Here is a 13,446-nt window from a genome sequence, read left to right as displayed (position 1 = left end):
TCATTTCCAGTTCGACCTCTTCATTCACAAACACACATTTTGGATATTTGTCAACTTCTATTCATCCTATTTAGCCTGCACATCTCATCTCTTTGAGACTAAATGTTTCCTCTGATGGTAGAGCCTTAAGAGTGCTAGTCTGCCAACTGGGATGCATTGGGATGGCCTCTTGGCAAGTCAGCTTTTTCTTAGGGAGCACACTTATTTGGGTAGTGAGATCTCAGGCATTTGTGCTGTACAGGAGACCACAATGCTCAACACTCAGTAAAACTCAGAAAAGAACCACTACTTTGAAAAACAGGATGCTTACTGGCAAGTGTTCTGCAAGATGGGTATGGAAAGCTGGCTTCAGTGCCCAATTTATCTCTTGACTTCCTATGCAATTTCAGGCAGGCCACTTATTTCAGAATTTCTAGCCTGTGGAATAGTAACACAAACTTAGTTCTTGTGCGTTTTGTCACTATATTTCTCACCTGCCGTGATGGGTATTTCAGGTAGAAGAGAGTGGAAGAGCTTAGTGGTAGTGTTCCCTGGTAGGAAGTAGAGGGAAACTGATTCCATTCAGATTAAGCTACCCAACATTCATGACATCCCAGTAGCTTTGGTTCAGTATTGATCAAGCAGTATTTGATCCACTCACACAAAGAAAGTCTCTGTCCTCAGCTCCTTAGGCTAGCCATTTTACCCTGCTCTCTTTAAAAGAGAAAGACACTGTACATCATTGGCACTCAGGCAGAAGGCTCCTGCTGTCCGGACACCAGAGATCCGTGAGAACCTGGTGACATCTGGTGGGAACTGGAAGGATCACATGCCTTTTGCTGCCGTTCTTTGCTAGCTTACCACTTCTGTGCTATCAGCTTCTCTCAGGACTGGAGCTATGAAAGTCTTAAGAAAACATAACCTAAAGGAAATGAAAATTTGGAGTTTTCCAGTGGAAAATCAAGGGCAGAAAATTCTTTAGTAGGCTTTGCTGAAGTGGTCTTTTTTCTATCACAGAAAAGTTCATTAATATCAGAAAATGGGTTTTTTTAAAAGAAACCTGTAACTCCCATCAATACCAAATAAATCGTAAAGCAAATTTAAAATAGCTTGCCATAAAAACAGGCCAACAACTATGAGAAATTTCTATTAATTTCATATTCAAAATCACAAGAACATATTATCACAGCATTATGCTATAAAGATGCATAAGGATCACTGTGCTTTAGGTATCAAAAGTCTTATAAATCTAATGGAGACTATTTCAGCAGAGCTGAAATCTGAGGTATCAAATGAATTAGGAGGTCTGTTATGTGCTCTAATACAAAGTGTGGACCCAGTTCTGGCTCCCCCTACCCTGAACAGAACCATTCCCAATTTACAGAAGTGCATAGCAGAGAGATTTGCCACACACAGCTTTGCTGAAATCATAGAACAGCTAGGGTGACAACTGGCAGAGGCTAAGTTATTAATGGTCACTACTGCAGCCACTCTCTGGGTAGACATTAGAGCCGTCCTCTTCCATTTCTGTTCCAGCTGGGTGGCTGGCATAGTCAGGCTTTTTAAATCTGTCACACTACAGCAGTAAGTGAAGAATAGTGAAAATTCAAGAACTCCTGTACAAATTTGGCATTAGATTTTTGCAGAAATGTTTTTATCAGCCTGGTCAGAACACTAATATAAATAGTAAATGGTCCAGGTCACATTTGCTCATCAGGCAGTGTCAGATGCCTGTGGTGTATGCCAGTCTCCATTGAGTATTGAACTCTGCATATATCAACCCGGAAAGCATCATTGTGAGTAAATTCAGCAGCCCACTTTTAAACCATCAGATCTGAATATGTGTGCCCACTTTTTGCATTAGGAATAGGTCTATCTGAGCGTAAAGCTTCGTTAAAGGGTAGAACAGTGAAGTCAAGGTTATATTCAGGCTAATACTGGTGGAAAGTGGAGATGTGTTGCCAGAAGTTAAAATGATTTATCCCATTGGGTCTGTATGCAGATGCAGATGAAAGGACTTTTCTTCTTTTTTTTCCCCTGGGTCTTTTAATCCTACAAACATAAGCACTGTTGCCTTACTCTCCCATTTTTGCAAGTGCACTTTTGGATCTAGCTGTGCTTAGCATTCTTGCAGCTTCACAAGAGGGGCCAAGTAATATCCAAAAAGAGACAGAATTTTCTCCCTATCTATTATCTACTAGATGTTGGAGCAGTGTATTCCTCCAAAAAGTGAAAGACAAAGGATCCCTTGCCTTTGCAGAAAGTTTTGAGAGGCTTGTATGAGAAGTGGAAGGGTCTAGAATGTTACCAATCTCCTTTTCTTCTTTGTCCCTTTCTAGGATTTGTTATGAAATGAGAAAGAATGGAAGTAGAAAGAGAAAGTCAGTAAAACGATGGTCAAAGTTTTCCACACTGTGATTGTGAAGACTACACCAGATCCAGCAACTACTGAGAGTCCAGCATGTAGCACCTCTTGAAATTCAGCACCTCTTGAAATTCATCCCCCTTAAAGGATCCTCAACTGGGGCTTTAAAGTCACTGGTAAGTTCACAAAGCAATTGCTACAACCTATTTACCATTTCATCATTCAGTAAGGAAGGATTAGGGTGGAGGATAAAGTAGATTTTCAGGGTGAAATCCATCAAGTCCAAAGTAGATCTCCTCTGAGCTACCTGGGGGAAAGGTTTACACTGTAAGACTTCAGGTTGCTTGCCTAGAGCTCCTCAGACCTCTGCATCCTTTCACATGCCAGTTCCTCTCTGCAATGATATCATGGCATGTAATACCACTGCTGGTAACCTTATTAGCAGAGCTAGTTCTCCAAAAGCCTCCCTACAGGAGGTTGCTATGGAATGAGCTGTGGCTCTATTGTTTATGACAGCATTAGGTGACCTAATTCACTCCAGTGGGCCCATCACGCATATCCTCACGAGGTGGTTTTCCCCTCTGACAGGCCATTGTCAGCACCCCCTTCTCTTAGTAGTCTGCTAGCCCTAGCCTGAAGTACACAGCAACACACAGCTACACACAGATGTGTCCCTTCCCATGAACTAGTTAATGGGTATCTGCATGGGCATGGTGAGCACAGAGCATCAGCCTAAAGCTACTTGGACAGGCCTTAAGCTTTTAACATAGCAAACTATACAGGGTCTGTAGAATTTAGTCTTGGATAAAACCATTATTTTAGCTGCTCTGACCAGAGCTGGAGCAGACAACAGGAGTTTCACTGTGTCTTATGACACAGTGATAAACAAAGCTGGTAAATCCACACTGAGAGAGAAAGTTGTGTTTACCACCACACTACATGGCCTAGCTGTACAGAGCTTGAGGGCATCTTTTGGGACAGAACTAAGATTCTCTATAACAATGTACAGACAAATGCTACTGGAATGAAGACGAAATCCCTAGTGAGTGAAAGGGAATATTTTGTTGAATGGTTTTGATTCTGTTTTGCACATCAACCTGCTCCCATGACAGTAATGCCTGGTGGATGCATCCACTCTAAAGCAGATTCCCTACTGAATCCTACCAGTTCTCTCCCAGACCAGTAGATATTGATTGCATCTGTGCTACGAGATGGATTTGGAATGGACATATTCTGCTTCTTCTGAAAGCTGGGGCAGTTGCTATATACAGGCTTGGTACCCCTACCTATGGAGGAGATAACTGAGAATTAAAAGCATGTTGGTCACATCCTAGTCAGTGTTCAAAGAACAGCCTGATAGGAAGAAAAGTGCTGCAGTTCTGGAGGGAAACCTTAAAAAGAATTGAGCATGTGTGAACCCTGTGACTTAAAGCTGTGGAAAGAAGGCAGCCTTGGGTGGATCAGGAGAAGAGCAGCCAGGACAGACCTCATAAATGTATCAGTCAGATCATTTCAGTGTGAATGTAATTATGCTTTGTATGGTGGAAAATAAGGGATGAGGATATGATATAAGCTTGCTTGGGAATGAATGGTACCAAACATGCTTGTATTAAGGACGAGCCTAGTCTATTGAAAGCAGTGTGGAACAGAGCCAAGAAAAGCTAAACAGTAACCTGGAGTGTGTCAAGAAACTTTCTCCACTCTGTTCTGAGACCTGTATATGGGTTATTTTTGAAGATTTCTCAGAGAGGTGATCTGCATAATGATTTTGAGGCAACTTAACCTGAGGCTGAAGAGAGCAATTACATTGGTGAAAAATTCTTTTCCCTGCCCAAAGCTGTAATCATTCTGGGTGGGCTACAGGCTCCTGAGCAATGTACTCTTGACCAGCTGGAGATAGCTTTGCTACACTTTGGATCCCTCAACAGCTTTACACCAAACTGTAAGTAAAGATACAGTGTCAGAAGTGAAGTGGTGGCTGGTGCGAGAACATGTTGCCTTATTTATCAGACAGCTAAGAGGGGAGAACTGCTGCCAAAGGGCAAGAAGGGAAAATTTCATCTAATGGATATTGTTAACATATTTACTTGGTGGTGGTGTTCCCTTCTTACTCTGTGTCCTTCTCAGTACTGAAGGAGATAATTGAGTTTCATCAGATCCTTTGATAGAGCTCAAACCAATGTTATGTAAGTCCGCAAGAGGAGCTCTTGGATAATTGAACCTGGCCTTTTGAGCAGCTGACAAGTCTGTCAGAAGAACATAATTTAGCAGCCACCCACACTCTTAGTTTAGGATCTAAGTGAATGTTGATGAGAGGGGAAGTAGGTGGAGAAGTCTCCATGAGATTGAAAATCTCAGCAGGAGCTGGCATGGAGCTCTGTGGAAGGAGATGCTGTTGCCTGGGGCAGTGCTGCAATGAAAGAGCTGAGCGTTTGTATTGAGCTGAGAGGTGAGGTCGTCCCACTGCTGCTGGCATCCCAGGCTTTGTCTGGATTCTGATTATGGGAACAGTTTTAGATCTTTTGATGTAAAAGTGCTGTCAAGCAAAAGGAATGATACTCAGTCTGTGCTAAATGGCTCAAGTTAGGTGATGCTAATAGGATTTCTAGCTGTGAAATAACCACTTTGGTCCTACTTGCTACTCAAATGATAAATTTAGCAAAATCTTCCTCCTTTCCAGGGGACAGGTAAATGGAATGAAAATAGCTCACAGTCATATGAAATAACTATTTCCCTTAATGAAGCAGCACAAATTTTATAATAACAGAAACAGATGCTTGCTACATTTATTCTAACACAAATACAGTAATGCTGGTGAATTTACAGTAACTGAAGAGTGCAAACATGAAGAATATTTTGTGCTTTGCATCACCTTTTCCCTGAGCACTTTTGCAAGGATTACCTATGACTCATGTATCTCCTGTAAGATGGAAAACAATAAGACAAGGAAAATGAGGCATGATATCATTAAGGAACTTGTCTTACAATTAATTCTAATTGTGGTGAAGAGAAGAATGCAGGAGTTCTGGAGGAATCTGTGTAGTACTATACCAAGTTAAATAATGAAACACTATTTCTCTTTTATCTCCTGAAAGTTGAAATTCCCCAACAGTCATGCAATTATTTCATCTAGAATCCCCGTAGAATCAGAAAGCACTGCCTGTTTTCCTGTTGAATACACAACTGCAAATTTTGCCTGGTTTCAATGGAGAAAATAGATGTGAGATGGAGACAGGATAGTTTAGTGAGAAAGCAAGGGTCTGTTCTTGACTCTTGCATAATGGTAGCCTTCAGATCTCTGTGATAGTTTTATCAATAGGTGGTTGCTTTGCAGACGTGATGATAAACTTTCAGTAAAATGTGGAGCCAGTTGAATGAGGTTTGAGATTTCCTTGCAAATAGTCAACAGTTTTGAAGCTGCTATCTCACCCAACATTTCCAAAGGTGTGTGAGCAAAGATGGAGCTAAGTTTCTGTCTGTCGTAGGTGTGTTTTTGTGTGTGATGCTATTTATGGCAAGACTGCAGGGCAGAAACGCTCTCTTCTGATGCTCTAGCCTCAGTTCCTGCTTTATCAGCCCTTTCACGTATACAATAACAGCAGTTGCCCTGCACTCATGGTGGGGATTTGCTTTGTGACTACTAGTGTTGCTATAGCTACATTTTCCTAATGTTCATTATTTCCCATAGTGTTCTTGTCACTTCTCCAAGGATGCTGGCATTAAGCAAGCTCACAGCATGTCCTTTTTGCTTTGGGAACTATTGCTAGGTGGACTGAATGGACCAAGAGGTACTGCAGCTGGTGCTTTGCCTGGGGTAAATCTACTTCAACCATGAAGGAAATGGCCAAGGAAATAGGAACTTTTTTACAGCAATGTGATGGGAAAGCAAAGCCTACAGTTGCTAGGGCTCCTTTCCAAGGGGGCTGGACTGGAAGGGGGAGAAGGAATTGTCATCAAGAGAACAAATGCAGGGAGGGGAGAGCCTGTAGGCAACATTGGTTAATTGCTAGGTTGTGTAATGAGCTGGGGTGCTGGACAGCTACTGTATAGTCCCCATTGTGTCTGTCGCCTGGCTGGGGGTGTACTGCTCTCAGGCATTTTAGCTGTTTTTTGTTTTAGAATGGTTTAATGAGCAGGCTAAATAGCTCTGAAATTCAGAGCAGGATCTCTAAAAGCTCACTGTCCTTCAGACATGCCTGTGTATCTGGTGCTCTGAGCAGACAGGGCAGTGAATTCTCAACAATCACTGACTTCCTGCAGGAGAGAGCTTAGTAGAGTCCTTGTTACACAAGAAAAGACACCAAAGAGTCAAGACCAGCTAGAAAGTAGAGCTGGTCACTGGCAGATCTTACCAGCTGACTTCAAAGAGATGCTACTGACTCTGCATCCTCTTTTCAACTCTTGTCTTGGCTTCTCAGGGCTGGATTAGTGCTTAAGTGATATTAAAACAACAACTCTCTCAAGCTAGTAGGTAACAGAAAATAGTATATCTCCCAATTTCAGTAGACATGCAGCTATTGGATGAAATCTCTTCCTTACTCTGAACCATCATTGGCATGTTAGAGCCATGAAGATGATTAAGGGACTGAAGTATCTGTCAAGAAAGGAGAGACTGAGAAAGATGAGGTTATTTAGCTTTGAGAAGAAAAGACTCAAGGGAATTTTTTTTAATGTGCATGAAGGAGTAAAGACAGGAAGGAGTAAAGAAAATGGAGCCAAACTCTTCTCATGGTATATAGTGAAAGGACAAGAGGCAATGGGCACAAAATGAAATACAGGAAATTTCGTATAGAGATGAGGAAGATTTTTTTACTGTGAGGATGGTCAAATACTGGAACAGATGGCCCAGAGAGCTTGTAGTGTCTCCATCCTAGGAGATATGCAGAACCTGACTGGACATGGTCCTGAATAATCTACTCTGAGTGACCCTGCTTGAGCAGGGGGATTGGTCTGGACAATCTCCAGAGGTGCCTTCCAGTCTCAACTGTTCTTTGGTTCTGTGGTATCTGTTCTATGCTTTCATGTCTGAAGAAGCATGAATAGAGAATGACTTGCTATTCTTCCTGGTATGCATTGAGTCATTGACCAAAACAAGAAAAATTATACCTGTATGGCCCTAAAGAACACTCTTCTGGTTTCAAAAACTTACTTCTAAAACTACAAAGCTCTGTCAGTGCAAAATTACATGCAAATTGTACTTTACTGTTACACATTCCTTTATAAATCCTGTGTCTTCCCATCACACAAGCTACTGGATATTTAAACGTTCACCTTTAGTCCATTTAGACTGCACAGGCAGTCTGCACAGACAGTCTCTCTTCACTGTGGAGATCTCAGCTGACATCTGTTTTTTGTACTATTACAATAATATTCAGTAATCTTTGCAAGCAGTAGGCTTCCTGTTGATCTCAGAACCATGCTGATTTAACAGCTGTCAGAAATACTGTTGTCCTTCACTGGTAACTGAGACACTTGATGCTTACTGCAGTCCTCATTTTGCAGGTGAGTTTACAATATACCTAACAAAAGAAACCAACGGCCTAACAAGAGAAAACAGTTTACAGGGGTTATCTCACAGTAAATATGCCCAATTAGAGTTTAAATATCCATATTTAAACCGATTCAGCTGTTCACAGCGTTTCATAAAATCAGAGCTTATAAAACTCCAGTAGGATTTCAGTAAATGTGGAAGATACCTCATTCCGAGAGCAGCCGTGTTTACAGATCAAGAACAGGCTTAGACAGAAGTTAGGCTCTGCTCGAGATCTGGGCAGAGCCTGTCCAAATCCTAGACATGTGGTGTCTGCACTTTCCTGAGGTAGACACAATATTTCATTATTTTAGGATTGCTTAGACTAGCTGCAGGATGCCTGGACAGTTTGTAGCAGCATGCAGCACGCAGCACTTGCCTGGCCAGGCAGAGCTTGAGTGAGAGCACTGCCTCTGGCCTTGCACATCTTGGTAAAACCGTTGAGTGAACTTCAGTGAAAGTTATTTGAGTAGTTCTGTCACCAGGGCACAAGTGACTAATTGCAATTATTATTGTAGCACTAGTGATTTGCCCATAGGTGGCGGTATGTGCTAGCTTTTATTTTATAATACTGGTAGTGTTTGCATTTATTGTGTTTGCAATAAATCACACCAGACTTCGTTGTCCAAGACCATAAACTTTAAACAGGAAGACAGTCAGAGAACAGTTAATGACCAGCCTCTCTGATTTTCTAAGAAAGCAGGAGGAAGCCTATTTTTAGTCACGCAAGTTTTAAAAACACAAGCTGGTACCTCTAGAAGTCTGTTATTCAGAATGGTCCTGTAGCCAAGAGCTCCCATTCTGGCTTGGGTGGAGATTTTAAGGTATCTTGCTGTTGAAGATGGGTGAATTACAGTGCACAGAGCAATGAGCGTGATGCAGTCCTGAGTCCATGAAAGTCTGTTAAGGTGTTAAAGGAAAGAATGACAACACGGTTTTGCTCCTACTGATGAGTAATTTTGTAACTTAATAGCTGTGAGGTGGTTGTCATTGTACTTGCTTTAGAATTGAGATAAAATGTTAGGTGCAGAAAACTTAGCAGCACTCTCAATAGCAGTAAAACAGTCATTTTCCTGGTGCATGATGACAAGACACGCTATTCCATGGATAGAACTGCTATCTATCTCGATGTTAAGGATGACTGGCAAGATTTTTGCGCTACAGTATGAATCCAAAGACTAGCAGATGTTTACTTGTTTTGAGTGCTTGTTAGGACAGACACTACTTCCAACAGATTTGTCCTTTTGTTTGCATTTGTACTGCAGCTTGTCCTAATCAGTGACTAGGTTATTATGGTAACGGGACTCAGAAATGCAATAGTGCCACTGCTGATGCAAGCAGTGTGACTGCAGGCATGGACTGAGGTTCTATACCATGACATGTGTCTTGTATCTTAGGATGTGTACAAGTCAGTTCACTTTATATTCTAAAAGACATCACATCAGAAATGGGCCAGAGCACTATGATTCTGTTTTCTGACAGGAAAAAAAAAAAAAAAAAAATCTGACACAGAACCACAGCTTATGTCACCTGTGTTTAGTTCCCAGATTTTCCACAAACTCCCTGCATGACCTTAGACAAATCACCAACCACTGCCTCATTTCCCCATCTCCAAAATGGAACAATAGATCTTCCTTTCTTTCTGTTTTAGTCCGACTTGTTTACTTAGTGTGAAATTTTTAAAGAATGAACCATTCCTTGTTACATATGAGTGGATTTCAGTGAACCTTGATATTCATGGGAGTTTTGTGTGAGTAAAGATCAAGGAAGTGGGACTTTCATTTATGCAGTTTGTGGGAAAATTGTGTGTGTGTTCTAAATCATGAGCTGGTGGATGCAGCTGCTGTGATTTAGGATAATGCCAGACCAATCTGTTGATTGCACTTCATTACTGGAGATCACTGTCCCTGTTGGAAGCCTGAAGTGAAATTCTGCATATATTTCAGTTATTGCAGTTCCTCATACAGCATGTCAGCTTTAGTTGTCTTGATCAACCATAGCTCTTGAATTGAAGCCCAAGCTAGTTCTTTTTATCTTCAGAACACCTCTGTGTAATGATTGTGCCTAGTTTTTGAACCTAAAGATGAATACAACAAATGATAACTGTAGTTACAGAATTACATTGATATGAGCAGCAGTGCTATTAATACAGATAACAAGAAACCCACAAAACTGAAGTATAAATAGTGTGATATTTCACCAAAAGGTGTGTGGAGAGTGACAGGTGTATTGTGAATCACAGCTGCACATTGGAAAACCTTTCAGAGAATTGCTAGAAATAAAGCAAATCTGTTGTTTCTTATTTAGAAGAAATACAGATTCTTGAATTAGAGTAGTGTGTCAGTATGGTCTGCTGTATTTCTTCCTGATAAATACAGCTGGTCACTAAAGCCATCATTTCTCTGATTTGCACTTCTAATCAGCATTTTTAAAAGCAGTTGGCTCAGAAATAATGCTGTGGCTATTCATCAGAGGTTCTTTTTCAAAGCTGGCTACAAATTTGTGCTTTGAATTTTACATACATCAAAAAAAAATGTTTTTTCCTTACCCATGTAAGCATATATCTCAGGGAGGTACAGCTGGACTGTAGGTTTATAGTAAGTTCAGTTGGCAACATGTATATAGACCTGTAGAATCATGAGCAGTGCCTAAGCACTGCTGGCATCAGAGGCCTCATTATGTAAGAATTCAAGCATTCATCCTTCCTCAGAAATAAGCTTTTCTTATATCTGCTTATCTACAGTGGCTTTGTTTCAGAGCTGTTCTTTACATCTTTTCCCGTGGAGATAATGTTAGCTAGAGAGCAGTCATCAAAGGCATCATCTTAAGGAAGAAAGTCAAAGCCAGTATTTTCTAAACTTTACCCATTATGCTCGATGAGTGCCTGGTCTTAGAATGCATATCAGGCTCTGAGAGATGGATGTCCAAGAGATGCTGATTTGAGTTCGCTATGAACCGAAAGTACAAAACAGCTTGGCACAGTCTGAGGCAGTCGGGAATATGTTAACTGGTAAAATATAACCATGTAGGACAGCTCAGCAGAGTTCTGAAGGACATAACTGCACACAGCTGTGTTGGCTGTACCTTTCCCCTGTCCCCAAAACAGCTGATGGCACCAGAGATGTTACTGTAAGTAAATAATAGATTTAAATCTCTTGATACAAATACTTAAGTTGGAGAAAGCAGATCCCCTTACAGATGAAATTCCTTATGCTGAAATGAGTCTTAATAGTCTTCTAGCTGTTGTTCTAAGTTTGTCTATGCTTGAAGCTCAGTGCCTAGTCTATAAAGGACATGAGATCTTCTAGTAATGTAATGTAAAAGAAGACACCAGTGAGATGTACAGCATCCTGTTTAAGAAGCAGTTTAAAAGTGAAGTGATTTGGCTTATTCAGGCTTATGCAGGAAGTCTGCAGCAAAGCTAGAAAATGAGTCTCTCACTCCTACCTTGAAAAGGGAAGCAAAGGAGAAATTGTTCCTTACTACTCCCAGTAGTTACACCTGCTAAATGCTTATCCCTTATTTCTTCAGCTTAAATGCTTATTTCTTCAAATATGGTGTCTATTGTAGGAAGAAGCTATATCTGTCATTGCCCTTCCCTCCTCAAAATTTATCTGTTGTCTGGACTGATTGTCAGCAGCGGAGTTCGTGAGAAGCAGTAGTATGGAGGTGACTGCCCTTTAACTCCAGACAGGCACAAAGCTACTCGCCCCTTGCAAGTCTGCAGTGTTCTTAAAATGTTTCCAGGCTTTGGGTTGAAAGACTTCTCTGTAGGTTCACCCCTGGACTGAGAGCAGGGACAGATGAAGGGCCTGTCACAAGTCAGGTGGTAAATCGATCTATTGGGTTCTGCTCAAAGTTGGTTTGAGCATCTCTGAGATTTTCTGTGTACAAGTTTCTTTGTTAGGTAACAGATTATAAAATAACTGAACAGACAGTTGTATTTTATCTCACTCCACTGGTAGCTCCATAGCCTAAGAAGATCAGATCTATGTAAAGGTGTGGGGCTAATCCCAAACAATCCCAAACTGTGTTTTGAGTGAGGATGTCAAGGTGGGAATCATAACCATAGCATTCGTTTGTTTAAAAGCATTTCATTATAATACTCCTACAATATAACATTAAATACGGCAGAATGTCTCAGATCTACAGTTCATAGTCCGACTGCATTTGATAGAGGTCAGTGGTATCTGGGAATGTGCAAAAGGTACCAACGTGACAAAATTCATACACAGGGGAAGTGGGGGAAGGGGAAGTTTAAACATAAGCCCTCATTAATAAAAGATTATTTTTCCCCAGAGCCCTTACTGTTTGGTTAAGTATTACAACAGCAATTTCATACAAAGAAATGAAATGAAACACAAGTCAATATGTTTTCAGAAATCTTTTTAATATCCCTGTAAAACAAGAAACACTTCTGTCAAACAGCTGCAAAGATGATGCACAAACGAGGAATAAATAGCGCCACAAAAACTATCTTCCAAATCCCAAATACTTGTTCTAAACCACAGAAAGAATCATCTTTGCATAAAATCCAGGAATATTTTCACTGAGAAGCTTTTTAAAGTTTTGTGGTACAAAAAGTGAATTGTGCATTACTGTGCAGTGTTATTTTGCATAGTAGTAAATGTACAATAAATAAAATCAAACTAAAAGGCCAAATACCAAATGGAGGTAACAAAGTTACGAACAAAAATTTGGCTGATGATGCATGATAAAATTGTGCAAACAGTCCTTTATATGCAACATAAATATAGTAAATTCGTAATATAGAGAGAATAATGCTTTCTAGAAGGCTCAAATTCAATTAATTTAAGACAAAACATTAGATTTTGTTTGTATTTACACTGATATAAGTCCAGAGTTATTCCACTGATTTAGAGTTACTCTGGATTTCTGTCAGTGTGATTGAAATTAATCTTTTGGCTCATATAAATCCTATTTCCGGTTTTTCCTGGCTTCCAGCAAAGTATCTGAGGGCAGAAAGCCAAAAATGGCCCTTGGCCTTAATCACGATTGTATTACAGTGGCTTTTTCTAAAAGTCAGATTTTTATTTTGTATTTAATGCCTCATTCTTTCTGAGTCATAAACCTCTCATTCTCATTCATAATGAAAAGAAATAGCTATTTTATTGTCTTTTCAATACTGTAGTTTTATAGTGAAATGCCTATTAATATATTCTCCTTCTTGAAATCAGTGAATTTTTTAAAATATGTACAATTTAGTCAAATAAGTGCTGTTACCATTTCCTATGTGTAAAAGTTACTCTTCCAATGTATATCTAATAATTCCACTGTATATATATATTAGCTTCTAGATAAAGGAACTCGAAGTACCATAGAAATAGTTACAATCTTATGAACTCAGACAAATGAAACCCCTTAATGAACCGCCCTGTAAGAGACACCAGAGAGTCTTCTAAAGTTTAATTTAGGTTTAAACCTCACAGGGGTAGACAGTTGGGGAAACAGTAGATATCTGCTCAAATTCAAACTCTCACAAACGGAAACACTTTTTATTAGAGAAATAAACTGCACAGAGAGTTATTTACTCTGATTTAAAGATCTGATT

This window comes from Rhea pennata, chromosome 7 (genome assembly GCF_028389875.1).
Source record: "Rhea pennata isolate bPtePen1 chromosome 7, bPtePen1.pri, whole genome shotgun sequence".
NCBI classification, from domain to species: domain Eukaryota; kingdom Metazoa; phylum Chordata; class Aves; order Rheiformes; family Rheidae; genus Rhea; species Rhea pennata.
This window is presented reverse-complemented; position numbering follows the sequence as displayed.